This window comes from Protopterus annectens, chromosome 7.part0, assembly GCF_019279795.1.
Source record: "Protopterus annectens isolate FY-2018-M chromosome 7.part0, PAN1.0, whole genome shotgun sequence".
Classification (NCBI taxonomy): domain Eukaryota; kingdom Metazoa; phylum Chordata; order Ceratodontiformes; family Protopteridae; genus Protopterus; species Protopterus annectens.
Genome location: NC_056739.1, coordinates 347652633 through 347668211, shown reverse-complemented (window position 1 = coordinate 347668211; position 15579 = coordinate 347652633).

Genomic DNA, 15579 nt, shown 5'->3' with positions numbered 1-15579 from the left:
GCATCTTCCTCCACTCTTGTATGTCACCCTGTGCTCCTCCCTCTTGTTAAAATACGTATTCATCACAGCCATGTCCATCCTTTTTGCAAAATCCACTACCATCTGACCTTCTGCATTCCTTTGCTTAACACCATACCTACCCATCCCTTCCTCATCCCCTCTGTTCCCTTCAACAACATGCCCATTGAAATCTGCTCCAATCACCAGTCTCTCACCCTTGGGTAAAGTCATCACCACTTCATCCAACTCACTCCAAATTTTTTCTTTCTCATCCATCGCACACCCAACTTGTGGAGCATATGCACTAACAACATTCATCATTACACCTTCAATTTCCAGCTTCATAAACATCACTCTATCTGACGCTCTTTTCACCTCCAAAACACTCTTAGCATACTGTTCCTTCAGGATAATGCCTACGCCATTTCTCCTCCCATCCACACCATGATAAAACAATTTGAAACCGCCTCCGATATACCTAGCCTTGCTCCCCTTCCATCTGGTCTCTTGCACACACAATATACCAACCTTCCTTCGGTCCATCATATCAGCTAGCTCTCTCCCTATACCAGTCATACTGCCAACATTCAAAGTTCTGACCCTCACTACCACAGTCCTAGCCTTTACCTGCCTTCGGGCATGCCTTCCCCTCTTCTCCAACGTTCTACTATGATAAAACCAGTAAATCCCTTTGACCATTGCTACAAGGAGACATTGTGAAAATACAAACATCCAAAGTTTGTAATCATGTAGGAATCATGAAGGACATATGTGAGGAACCAAGATTTTATATCATACAATCTGAAGGAATGAATTACAGAAGGAATCATAGACCTGTCTCAGAACCAGTGCCACAGCAGACTCCCTGTGCCATTGACTCTAATATCTAAAGTGACTCATCAACTGTTAGAATTCAAAAGGAAAGTGCTTTGTTCAAACAACTCTGATGTAAACCCATATGTTCCAGTAGTGAATGAATCCCCAGAGACCATCCCTGTTGCTAAACCCTGTCAGAATTTCTATGTAACCAGATCGGGTAGAATTTGCAAACCCAATCCTGGATACACAATGACTTGGACTTGAAGTCATTTATGTTTAGTTGAAATGTTGAAATAATGTCTGGCTGTTAAATATACCTTTCTTCTTGTATTTTACAATGTCGAACAAAATTAAAGAGAGAGGATGTAGATCAGTGTGTATCTTGTAGCTAGACAGCGTCTGCATGTAAGTTACTGAGCATGTGTGAGATCAGTGCCATTTTGTGTAGTCAGCCAGTGTGAATGTAAGCTTGAATGGAGATGCATATGTGAGTGTGTTAGAAGTAAGTACATGTACAAGTTACAGCTCCTGATGTGTGTTTGTATAATAAATGACTTGAATGCATACCCAGCCTCAGTGCTCATTTCAATACATGAGGCATGCGACAGTCTGTGCTCTTCATTTCATAATGGATATGTCTGTATTACCATGAATGTGATAGTAGTTGGTGACACTTTGTTTATGTAAATCCCTTTAATGATGAAACTAGCATTCATTTTTTCTGATGTACTGTCTCTGCACATTATATCAACCTCTTTGCACTGTTTGCAGTTTGCACATATTGTAATAGGATTATTTAATGTCTGTAATTACTAACCAGCCATATGCAGATATTAACTGTATACATTATTTGTCCTCTTAAATGCTGTAACAACTTGTAAATACCAGCCACATATACTTTTTCATCTTAGATATTGCAGGTGTTGTATATATTTTAAGTGTCACATTGTGTTTGCTTTATTTGTAATCCTGTGCTGTTGTCGAAATGGATCTTTTTATGATCGTCACACTACCCCAGTCATCAAAAGCGATAAATAAATAAATAAGAAAATTACTACACATAATATAAAAGAAAATAGACAGCATAGACAGCATGGGGCTGTGGAATATGAGGAAAGGAAAAGTATCAATTTATTTTACTTCACTATTTATGAAAGTGAATGATGAAATGATGAATTGATTCCTTTCTGGAGGTTCAATAAGATTCCTGAAGATAGTAAGAGGTCAGATACTGTGATAAAAAAAGAGGAACTAGAGAATGAATTGTTTATATCAGGGGTAAATTTGGTGCAGGGGCTGAATGATTTCCTCCCATGTATGTACATGTAGTAACTAATGTGGTAAGATCCAAAGACGTTTTGGACAATGCAAGCTATGTGGAAGATAAGTTATTGTAGTGGAGATTACAGTTATTTATGGGCAAGATTCTTTAGTATACATCAGTCAGTAGGATTTTATAATGGACTGATCCTAGAGTTTTCTGAGTGGGCTGCTAAAGCTTGAGATAAATGATTGCATATATCTCCATACTTTTACAATATCAAATAGACACTAGTTATTCCTCTTAGTGATATAAGAGTGGATGATAAAAAGATGTGTGGATTAAAGGGAGGTATCTGATAGGTCACGGATAGTGATGAAGAGGGGTGAATTTTTGACAAGAAAGGTCACTACCAGTGCTGAGGTCTCTCTCTCTCTCTATTTATTTATTTGACATTTGTTTACCGGAGTGGTCTGATTGGGTCTACAAAACCCATTTTCAGCAAAGGGCCGGGGAAAAAAGCTCCACATACAGTACAATTCAAATACAGTATAATCGAAAGTAATGCAAGTGATATGAGAAATACTATACAAAAATAAGTTGAAAGAACATAAACTATGTTACAAGATACACTACACATCTGGACAATTCTACTGAGTTATAAATTTATAGACAATTTTAGTCATTCTAACAACATATACATAGACTGCGAGTAGATAAAGTGTACCAAAGGGAATATGTAGGCAGTAGAGTGTATGACATCGGCTGTTATAGTACATAAAAAAGAAAATTTTGGTTTCGATTAGGAAAATAATAGCCAGGAAGTTAGTGACGCAGAAAGATAGTGAGAGAGTTAAGAAGAATAGCAGCATTAGAGCCTGAGCAGTAGCTTAAGGATATGGTATAAAAACAGAGAAGGAGTTAGAAGAGCCTTAGGATCTTGCAAACTATGAGGGAGTGAAATGTGACAGAAGAGGAGGAGGATGAGGCCAGTGTGGAAGAAGAGGAAGTGCTGAGCATCAGACAGGCTTTATGCAGGAGCAGAGCTGTGTATTTTTTGAGATAATTGTTTAAAGAGGCCTTGAAATGTGTTAAGCCAGGCATAGACCTGGTAGCTGGAGGTAGTGAATTCCAAAGTATAGAGGCAGAGTATGAATACAGCGAGTGACCTGGTTTTCTTGTGGATTTTGAGATGGCTAAGAGATTTTTGTCTTCTGATCATATGGATCAATTTGGTGTGTAATGTGTGACTAGATTGGTTAGTGCAGGGAAGGCAGTAGGCTTGAAATAAGGTTGTATGAGGTGGACAGCTGAATAAAGGCAAGCTGATTGGGGAGTTCAAGGCAGTTTAATTCTAGGAGTGGTTTACAGTGGTGTGTGTGATATTTAGACTTTGTGGCTAACTTTGCAACTTTGTTGTAGCACTGTTCCATTTTGCTTAGGGTAGAAGTTTGTAGGCTAGTTAGGATAGGGGCACCATAAAGAAGGGAGGGAAGTAAAAATGTTTTTGCAAGGGTAGTTTTGGTTGCTGTAGTTAAGAAATGTTTGCTTCTATATAAGAGTTCCAGTTTTTGGTGAGTTTTCTTTATATTTTGCTGTATATGTGGGTCAAATGAAGGTTTATTGTCAATACTGACTCCTAGAAATTTGGTTTTCTGCACTATTTCTATGACAGTATTGTCAGATGCAAGGATGTTGAAATGATCGATGGCAGGGGAAGTGGTTTTGGGGTGAAAGAGTACTAGTTTAGTCTTCTTTGGATTAAGAAAGAGTTGAGTATTTGTTAGCCAGGATTCGACTGCAGTAAAGGACTGATGAGTTTTTGAAAACAGATCTGGTAGTGATTAAGTAGTGCAGATTACGGTGGAAACATCAGCATATTAAATGAGGACTCCAGGATGAGAGGCAGTGTGAAGGTTGTTTCTGAAAATGTTGAAGAGTAGGGGTCCGAGGATGGAGCCTTGAGGGACTCCAGTAGGGCTGTGGAGAAAGGGTGAGAGATCATTGGACCATTTCACTGCTTGCTTATGATCCTTCAGGTAGCTCTGAAACCATTTTACTGTGTTATGTGAGATGCCTAAGTTAGACAGTGTGCTTAATAGGTAAGGGGTGAGACGCTGTGTCAGAGGCCTTGGAGAGATCAAGGAATACTGAGGCTGAATAGCATCCTGCATCTCTGGCCTTGTTCACTGTGTCTGTAAAAGATAATAGGGCTGTAGCTGTGCTGTGGCTGGGTTAGAAGACATGTTGGGTTTTGGTAAAAGATTGTTTTGCAATAGATATTGCATTACCTGGTGATGGATACCTCTGTCAAGAATTTTGGATATGTGTGACAAGATGGATATAGGACAGAAAATGGATGATTCAAAAGAGTTGCATTCTTTGTGGATGTGAATTTGCTTTTTGGAAATGTCCTGTATAATACAAGGTTGGATAAGTGAGATATTGAGTGCTGGTAGAGTGGTCTTCAGGCAGTGATGGTGAAAGTAGAAAAGCAGGAGAATGCATGACTTAATGCTAAAATAAAATGCCAAGTTGTGCAATTTGGGGACAGCAATCCTGGTGCAGATTCTGTGCTTAACAAAGTTACAAAATCCAGTTAATGAAAAAGGTTTTAAGTATCTAGATACTTTCATTTCAGAATGCAAATATGTGTTCAAAAGCAGTAGTCAAGGCAAGTAAATATGGGATGCATTGTAAAAGGCTTCATCTCCAGTAGTAGTGAGGTGGTCTTATTATTCCTGCATTCAGTTCCTGAAACTTTACACAAAGAGAGGATAAAAATGGAGTAAAGAGAAGGTTAATCAAACTTGTTGCAGGAAATGGAAACATTAAGGAATGAAATTACATTACTCTGGAAAATAAAAGAGAAGAAACATAACGTGGACATGATCATATGCAAAGATATGTATGCAGATTCAAATTTAGACAAGAGTATAAAAAGAGTAGAACATGACACATTTGACAAATTACAGGCAACTATCTAAAAATAGGATAAAAAGCTTTTATGGAGTGGGTCAATTAAATGTGGAACAATTTAAGCAAAAGAGCTGACAGCCATTAAGTGAAATGGTATAAATGGCAAGGAACACAGAAAGGAAGGGGGAAGAATTTTCTTGCAACAAATGATCATCCTGATAGGCTAATTACTCTTTTTGGTAACTTAATTTAATGTTAGAACTGGGCTGCAAGCTATGTACATTTTCCAAAGCATTACACCTGCATTTAACTTGATAGATGTAGCCTTAAATAAAGGTTTGAAAACCTGACAAAATAGTATATCTAACATGTAATCATGTCTTTAAGTCACATCATGATTACATCAGTCACTTTTTGTACAAAGGCTTGGATTCTTTTTCTGTATTTTCAAATGACTGCAAATTTGAAGTGCAAAATCAGCTTTTTCCTTCTTTTCCAGATACTGCAACAGAATAAAAGCTTGAAAATGTTCTCAGAACTATTAAACAACACCATATTTATTAGTTAGCACATCATTTAGTAAAATTGACTCCTTACTTTGGCATTTTGTAATATTTTGTCATTATTCTGGCAATTACTCATATCTCTAGACCATTTCAAAATCGGAATATCAAGTCTCCTGCTTATATACCTGGATTTTACCCCTGTTCTTCCTGTCCTTGCTGTAACCTATTCATCTGGCCCCTAGTCTAAGTTACGTGATATCCCACTTCCCACTGATACAGACAACTTTATTACACCATCACAATACAAATTGTTAAAAGTGCTGGTTATTACTAAAACAAATAATCCAGTTATATCCCCAGTCATAATCTTATCCGTTCTTTTTAACTTTGCCACATGAAACAATCCTCTTAGTCTCACATCCACATTTCCAGCTAGAGAATAAACTTAACCTACTCAGCCTATCCTAAATGTTCACAACCTGCACTGTTTTTATCCTTTTTTGGTGAACTACTTCTGAAAGACCTCTACTCACCCCAAATCACATAAAATGGATGGCTGACACAGCGCTGCACACAGCGCTCAGATAAGGAACCTCTACTCACCCCATACCACACGTAATGGATGGCTGAAACAGCACTGCACACATTGCTCAGGTAAGGCAGCTCTACTCACCCCATATCACATGTAATGGATGCCTGCCGCAATACTGCACAGAGTGCTCAGGCAAGGTACCTCTACTGACCCCCATATCAAATGTAATAGATGGCTGATGCAGCACTGCACACAGTGCTCATATGAGGCAGCTCTACTCACCCCACATCACATGTAATGGATGGCTGACACATCAATGCACACAGTGCCTCAGAAAAGGCACCTCTACTCACCCCATATCACATGTAATGGATGGCTGACACATCACTGCACACAGTGCTCAGGTAAGGCACCTCTACTCACCCCATATCACACATAATGGATGGCTGATACATCACTGCACACAGAGCACAGGTAAGGCAATCAACTCTCCCCATATCACATGTAATGGATGGCAGACACAGCACTGCACACAGCACTCAGAAAAGGCAGCTCTACTCACCCCATATCACACGTAATGCATGGCTGATGCAGCACTGTACACATTGCTCAGATAAGGCACTTCTACACACCCCATATCACATGTAATGGATGGCTGACACATCAATGCACACAGTGCTTAGATAAGGCAACACTACTCACCCCATATCACATGTAATTGATGGCTAACACAGCACTACACACAGTGCTCAGGTGAGACACCTCTACTCACCCCATATCATATGTAACGAATGGCTGATGCAGCACTGCACACAGTGCTCAGGTGGGGCACCTCTACTCACCCCATATCACATGTAATGGATGGCTGACACATCACTGCACACACTGCTCAGATAAGGCACCACAACTCACACTCATTCTTCTTCTTTCCGCTTTTCTCGGTTATGGGTCGCCACAGTGGATCACCAGTCCACTCATGATTGGCAGTGGAGGTTTACAGTGTCGAGTTGCCAGCCCAGCACCCAACCTTCCACAGAAGGCACACACATGCACACACTCACACCTAGGGCCAATTTAGAGTGTCCAATCCACGTACAGCATGTCTTTGAATGTCTTTGAAATGTGGGAGGAAACCAGAGCACTGTGAGGAAACCCATATGACCACAGGGAGGACATGCAGACTTCGCACATGAGGATCAAACCAGAGAACATCTTGCTGTGAGGTGGCAATGCTAACTGCTGCACCACCGTGGCTGCCCTACCACTACTCACCCCCATATCACATATAATGGATGGCTGACACATCACTGCACACACTGCTCAGATAAGGCACCTCTACTCACCCCACATAACATGTAATGGATGGCTGACACATCACTGCACACAGTGCTCAGGTAAGGCACCTCTACTCACCCATATCACATGTAAAGGATGTCTGATGCAGCACTGCACACAGTGCTCAGATAAGGCAGCTCTCCTCACCCCATATCACATGGAATGTATGGATGACACATCACTACACACACTGCTCAGATAAGGCACCTCTACTCACCCCATATACCATGTAATGGATGGCTGACACATCACTGCACACAGTGCTAAGATAAGGCAACTCTACTTACCCCATATCATGCACTGGATGGCTGATGCAGCACTGCACTCAATGCTCAGATAAGACACCTCTACACATGCCATAACACATGTAATGGATAGCTGATGCAGCACTGCACACAGTGCTTAGATAAGGCACCTCTACTCATCCCATATCACATGTAATGGATGGTTGATGCAGCACTGCTCACAGTGCTCAGATAAGGCACCTCTACTAACCCCATATCACATGTAATGGATCACTGACACAGCACTGCATACAGTGCTCAGATGGCTGCTGAAGCACTGCACATAGTGCTCAGGTAAGGCAGCTCTTCTCACCCCATAACACATGTAATAAATGGCTAACACAGCACTGCACACAGTGCTCATGTAAGGCACCTCTACTACCCCATATCACATGTAATGGATTGCTGACACATCATTGCACACAATGCTCAGATAAGGTACCTCAACTGACCCCATATCACATGTAATGGATGGCTGCTGCAGCACTGCACATAGTGCTCAGGTAAGGCAGCTCTTCTCACCCCATAACACATGTAATAAATGGCTAACACAGCACTGCACACAGTGCTCATGTAAGGCACCTCTACTTACCTCTTATCACATGTAATGGATGAATGACACATCACTGCACACAGTGCTCAGATAAGGCACCTCTACACACCCCATATCACATGTAATGGATGGCTGACACAGCACTGCACACAGTGCCCAGATATGGCAGCTCTACTCACCCCATATCACATGTAATGGATGGCTGACACATCACTGCACACACTGCTCAGATAAGACACCTCTACTCACCCCATATCACATGTAATGGATGGCTGACACAGCACTGCACACATTGCTCAGATAAGGCACCTCTCCTCACCGCATATCACATGTAATGGATGGCTGATGCATCATTGTACACCGTGCTCAGATAAGGCACATCTACTCAGCCCATATCACATGTCATGGATGGCTGACGCAGCAGTGCACACATTGCTCAGATAAGGCACTTCTACTCACCTCATATCACATGTAATGGATGGCTGACTCAGCACCCACACAGTGCTCAGATAAGGCACCTCTACTCACCCCATATCATATGTAATGGATGGCTGATGCAGCACTGCACACAGTGCTCAGATGAGGCACCTCTACTCAACCCATATCACATGTAATGGATGGCTAACACAGCACTGCACACAGTGCTCAGATAAGGCAGTTCTACTCACCCCATGTCACATGTAATGGATGGCTGACACACCATTGCACAAACTGCTCGGATATGGCACCTCTACCCACCCCATATCACATGTAATGGATGGCTGACACATCGCTGCACACAGTGCTCAAGCAAGGCACCTCTACTAACCCCATATCACATGTAATGGATGGCTGACAAACCTCTACTCACCCCATATCACATGTAATGGATGGCTAATGCAGCACTGCACACAGTGCTCAGGTAAGGCATATCTACTCACCCCATATCACATGTACTGGATGGCTGACGCAGCACTGCACTCAGTGCTCAGATAAGGCACCTCTACTCACCCCATATTACATGTAATGGATGGCTGACACAGCTCTGCACACAGTGCTCAGATAAGGCAGCTCTACTCACCCCATATCACATGTAAGGAATGCCTGACACATCACTGCACACACTGTTCAAATAAGGCAGATCTACTCACTCCATGTCGCATGTAATGGATGTCTGACACATCACTGCACACAGTACTCAGATAAGGCATGTCTACTCACCCCACTTTACATGTAATGGATGGCTGACACATCACTGCACATGGTGCTCAAGTACAGCACCTCTACGTACCCCATATAACATGTAATGGGTGGCTGACACATCCCTGCACAAACTGCTCAGAGAAGGCAGCTCTTACTCACCCCGTATCTCATGTAATGGATGGCTGACACATCACTGACACAGAGCTCAGGTAAAGCTCCTCTACTCTCCCTATATCACATGTAATGGATGTCTGACACAGCACTGCACACAGTGCTCAGATAAGGCAGCTCTACTCACGAAATATCATACGTAATGGATGGCTGACACATCATTGCGCACAGTGCTCACATAAGGCAGCTCTACTCACCCCATACCACATGTAATAGATGGCTGACATAGCACTGCATACAGTGTTCAAATAAGGCAGCTCTACTTACCCCATATCATGTGCAATGGATGGCTGACACAGCACTGCATACAGTGTTCAGATAAGGCAGCTTTCCTCACCCCATATCACATATAATGGATGGCTGATGTAGCACTGCACACAGTGCTCAGATAGGGCACCTCTACTCACCCCATATCACATGAAATGGATGGCTAACACTGCACTGCACGCAGTGCTCAGATAAGGAACCTCTACTCACCCCATATGACATGTAGTATATGGCTGACACAGCACTGCACAAACTGCTCAGATAAGGGACCTCTACTCACCCCATATCACATGTAATGGATGGCTGACAGAGCACTGCACACAGTGCTCAGGTAAGGCACATCTACTCATCCCATATTACAAATAATGGATGGCTGACACATCACTGCACACAGTGCTCAAGTAAGGCAGCTCTACTCACCCCATATCACATGTAATGGACGGCTGACACATCACTGCACACACTGCTCAGATAAGGCACCTCTACTCACCCCATATCACATGTAATGTATGACTGACAACTTCACACAGTGCTCAGATAAGGCACTTCTACTCACTCCATATCACATGTAATGGATGGCTGGCCCAGCACTGCACACAGTGCTCAGATAAGGCACTTCTACTCACCCCATTTCACATGTAATGGATGGGCAACGCAAGCACTGCACACAGTGCTCAGGTGAGGCACCTCTACTCACCCCATATCACATGTAATGGATGGCTGACCATCACTGCACACAGTGCTCCGATAAGGCACATCTACTCAGTCCATATCACATGTAATGGATGGCTGACGCAGCAGTGCACACAGTGCTCAGATAAGGCACTACTACTCACCCCATATCACATGTAATGGATGGCTGACCCAGCAATGCCCACACTGCTCAGATAAGGCACTTCTACTCACCTCATTTTACATGTAATGGAGGGGCAACACTGCACTGCACACAGTGCTCAGGTGAGGCACCTCTACTCACCCCATATCACATGTAATGGATGGCTGACGCAGCAGTGCACACAGTGCTCGGATAAGGCACTTCTATTCACCCCATGTCACATGTAATGGATGTCTGACGCAGCACTGCACACAGTGCTCAGATAAGGCACCTACTCAATCCATATCACATGTAATGGATGGCTGACGCAGCACTGCAGACAGTGCTCAGATAAGGCACCTCTACTCACCCCATATCACATGTAATGTATGACTGATGCAGCACTGCACACAGTGCTCAGATAAGGCACATCTAATCAACCCATATCGCATGCAATGGATGGCTGACACATCACTGCACACAGTTCTCAGGTAAGGCACCTCTATTCAACCCATATTACATGTAATGGATGGTGGACACATCACTGCACAAACTGCTCAGATAAGGCACCTCTACTCACCCCATATCACATGTAATGTATGACTGATGCAGCACTGCACACAATGCTCAGATAAGGCAGTTCTACTCATCCCATATCACATGTAATGGATGGCTGACACATCACTGCACAAACTGCTCAGATAAGGCACCTCTACCCACCCCATATCACATGTAATAGATGGCTGACACATCACTGCACACAGTTCTCAGGTAAGGCACCTCTATTCAACCCATATTACATGTAATGGATGGTGGACACATCACTGCACACACTGCTCAGACAAGGCATCTCTACTCACCCCATATCTCACGTAATGGATGGCTGACACACCACTGCACACAGAGCTCAGGTAAGGCTCCTCTACTCTCCCTGTATCACATGTAATGGATGACAGACACAGCAATGCATACAGTGTTCAGATAAGGCAGCTCTACTCACCCTAAATCACATGTAATGGATGGCTGACACATCACTGCACACACTGCTCAGATAAGGCATCTCTACTCACCCCATATCACATATAATGGATGACTGACACATCACTGCACACAGTGCTCAGATAAGGCACCTCTACTCACCCCATATCACATGTCATGGATGGCTGACGTAGCACTGCACACAGTGCTCAGATAAGGCACCTCTACTCACCCCATATCACATGTAATGGATGGCTGACACATCACTGCACAAAGTGCTCAGATAAGGCACCTCTACCCACCCCATATCACATGTAATGGATGGCTGAAACATCACTGCACACAGTGCTCAAGCAAGGCACCTCTACTCAGCCCATATCACATGTAATGGATGGCTAACACTGCACTGCACACAGTGCTCAGATAAGGAACCTCTACTCACCCCATATCACATGTAATATATGGCTGAAGCAGCACTGCACAAACTGCTCAGAAAAGGCACCTCTACTCACCCCATATCACATGTAATGGATGGCTGATGCAGCACTGCACACAGTGCTCAGATAAGGCACCTCTACTCACCCCATATCACATGTAATTTATGGCTGATGCAGCATTGCACATGCTGCTCAGATAAAGCAGCTTTACTCACTCCATATCACATGTAATTTATGGCTGATGCAGCATTGCACATGCTGCTCAGATAAGGCAGCTTTACTCACTCCATATCACATGTAATGGATGGCTGACGCAGCACTGCACACACACTGCTCAGGTGAGGCACCTCTACTCACCCCATATCACATGTAATGAATGGCTGATGTAGCACTGCTCACAGTGCTCAGATAAGGCACCTCTACTCACCCCATATCACATGTAATGGATGGCTGACACTGCACTGCACACAGTGCTCAGATAAGGAACTGCTACTCACCCCATATCACATGTAATATACGGCTGATACAGCACTACACAAACTGCTCAGATAAGGCACCTCTACTCACCCCATATCACATGTAATGGATGGCTAACAGAGCATTGCACACAGTGCTCAGGTAAGGCACCTCTACTCACCCCATATCACATGTAATGGATGGCTGACATAGCACTGCACGCAGTGCTCAGATAAAGAACCTCTACTCACCCCATATCACATGTAATGAATGGCTGACAGAGCACTGCACACAGTGCTCAGGTAAGGCACTTCTACTTACCCCATATCACATGTAATGGATTGCTGACACATCACTGCACACAGTGCTCATATAAGGCACGTCTACTCACCCCATATCACATGTAATGGATGGCTGACACATCGCTGCACGCAGTGCTCAGATAAGGCACCTCTACTCACCCCATATCACATGTAATGGATGGCTGATGCAGCACTGCACACAGTGCTCAGATAAGGCACCTCTACTCACCCCATATCACATATAATTTATGGCTGATGCAGCACTGTATGCACTGCTCAGATAAGGCAGCTTTACTCACCCCATATCACATGTAATGGATGGCTGACGCAGCACTGCTCACAGTGCTCAGATAAGGAACCTGTACTCACCCCATATCACATGTAATGGATGGCTGACACATCACTGCACACAGTGCTCAGATAAGGCACCTGTACTCACCCCATATCACATGTAATGGATGGCTGACACATCACTGCACACAGTGCTCAGATAAGGCACCTGTACTCACCCCATATCACATGTAATGGATGGCTGACACATCACTGCACACAGTGCTCAGATAAGGCACCTCTACTCACCCCATATCACATGTAATGGATGGCTGATGCAGCACTGCACACAGTGCTCAGATAAGGCACCTCTACTCACCCCATATCACATATAATTTATGGCTGATGCAGCACTGTATGCACTGCTCAGATAAGGCAGCTTTACTCACCCTAAATCACATGTAATGGATGGCTGACACATCACTGCACACACTGCTCAGATAAGGCATCTCTACTCACCCCATATCACATATAATGGATGACTGACACATCACTGCACACAGTGCTCAGATAAGGCACCTCTACTCACCCCATATCACATGTCATGGATGGCTGATGTAGCACTGCACACAGTGCTCAGATAAGGCACCTCTACTCACCCCATATCACATGTAATGGATGGCTGACACATCACTGCACAAAGTGCTCAGATAAGGCACCTCTACCCACCCCATATCACATGTAATGGATGGCTGACACATCACTGCACACAGTGCTCAAGCAAGGCACCTCTACTCAGCCCATATCACATGTAATGGATGGCTAACACTGCACTGCACACAGTGCTCAGATAAGGAACCTCTACTCACCCCATATCACATGTAATATATGGCTGAAGCAGCACTGCACAAACTGCTCAGAAAAGGCACCTCTACTCACCCCATATCACATGTAATGGATGGCTGATGCAGCACTGCACACAGTGCTCAGATAAGGCACCTCTACTCACCCCATATCACATGTAATTTATGGCTGATGCAGCATTGCACATGCTGCTCAGATAAGGCAGCTTTACTCACTCCATATCACATGTAATAGATGGCTGACGCAGCACTGCACACACACACTGCTCAGGTGAGGCACCTCTACTCACCCCATATCACATCTAATGGATGGCTCACACAGCGCTGCATACAGTGTTCAGATAAGGCAGCTCTACTCACCCCAAATCACATGTAATGGATGGCTGCCACATCACTACACACACACTGCTCAGATAAGGCATCTCTACTTACCCCATATCACATATAATGGATGACTGACACATCACTGCACACAGTGCTCAGGTAAGGCACCTCTACTCACCCCATATCACATGTAATGAATGGCTGATGTAGCACTGCTCACAGTGCTCAGATAAGGCACCTCTACTCACCCCATATCACATGTAATGGATGGCTGACACTGCACTGCACACAGTGCTCAGATAAGGAACTGCTACTCACCCCATATCACATGTAATATACGGCTGATACAGCACTACACAAACTGCTCAGATAAGGCACCTCTACTCACCCCATATCACATGTAATGGATGGCTAACAGAGCATTGCACACAGTGCTCAGGTAAGGCACCTCTACTCACCCCATATCACATGTAATGGATGGCTGACATAGCATTGCACTCAGTGCTCAGATAAAGAACCTCTACTCACCCCATATCACATGTAATGGATGGCTGACAGAGCACTGCACACAGTGCTCAGGTAAGGCACTTCTACTTACCCCATATCACATGTAATGGATTGCTGACACATCACTGCACACAGTGCTCAGATAAGGCACGTCTACTCACCCCATATCACATGTAATGGATGGCTGACACATCGCTGCACACAGTGCTCAGATAAGGCACCTCTACTCACCCCATATCACATGTAATGGATGGCTGATGCAGCACTGCACACAGTGCTCAGATAAGGCACCTCTACTCACCCCATATCACATATAATTTATGGCTGATGCAGCACTGTATGCACTGCTCAGATAAGGCAGCTTTACTCACCCCATATCACATGTAATGGATGGCTGACGCAGCACTGCTCACAGTGCTCAGATAAGGCACCTGTACTCACCCCATATCACATGTAATGGATGGCTGACACATCACTGCACACAGTGCTCAGATAAGGCACCTGTACTCACCCCATATCACATGTAATGGATGGCTAACACATCACTGCACACAGTGCTCAGATAAGGCACCTGTACTCACCCCATATCACATGTAATGGATGGCTGACACATCACTGCACACAGTGCTCAGATAAGGCACCTCTACTCACCCCATATCACATGTAATGGATGGCTGATGCAGCACTGCACACAGTGCTCAGATAATGCACCTCTACTCACCCCATATCACATATAATTTATGGCTGATGCAGCACTGTATGCACTGCTCAGATAAGGCAGCTTTACTCACCCCATATC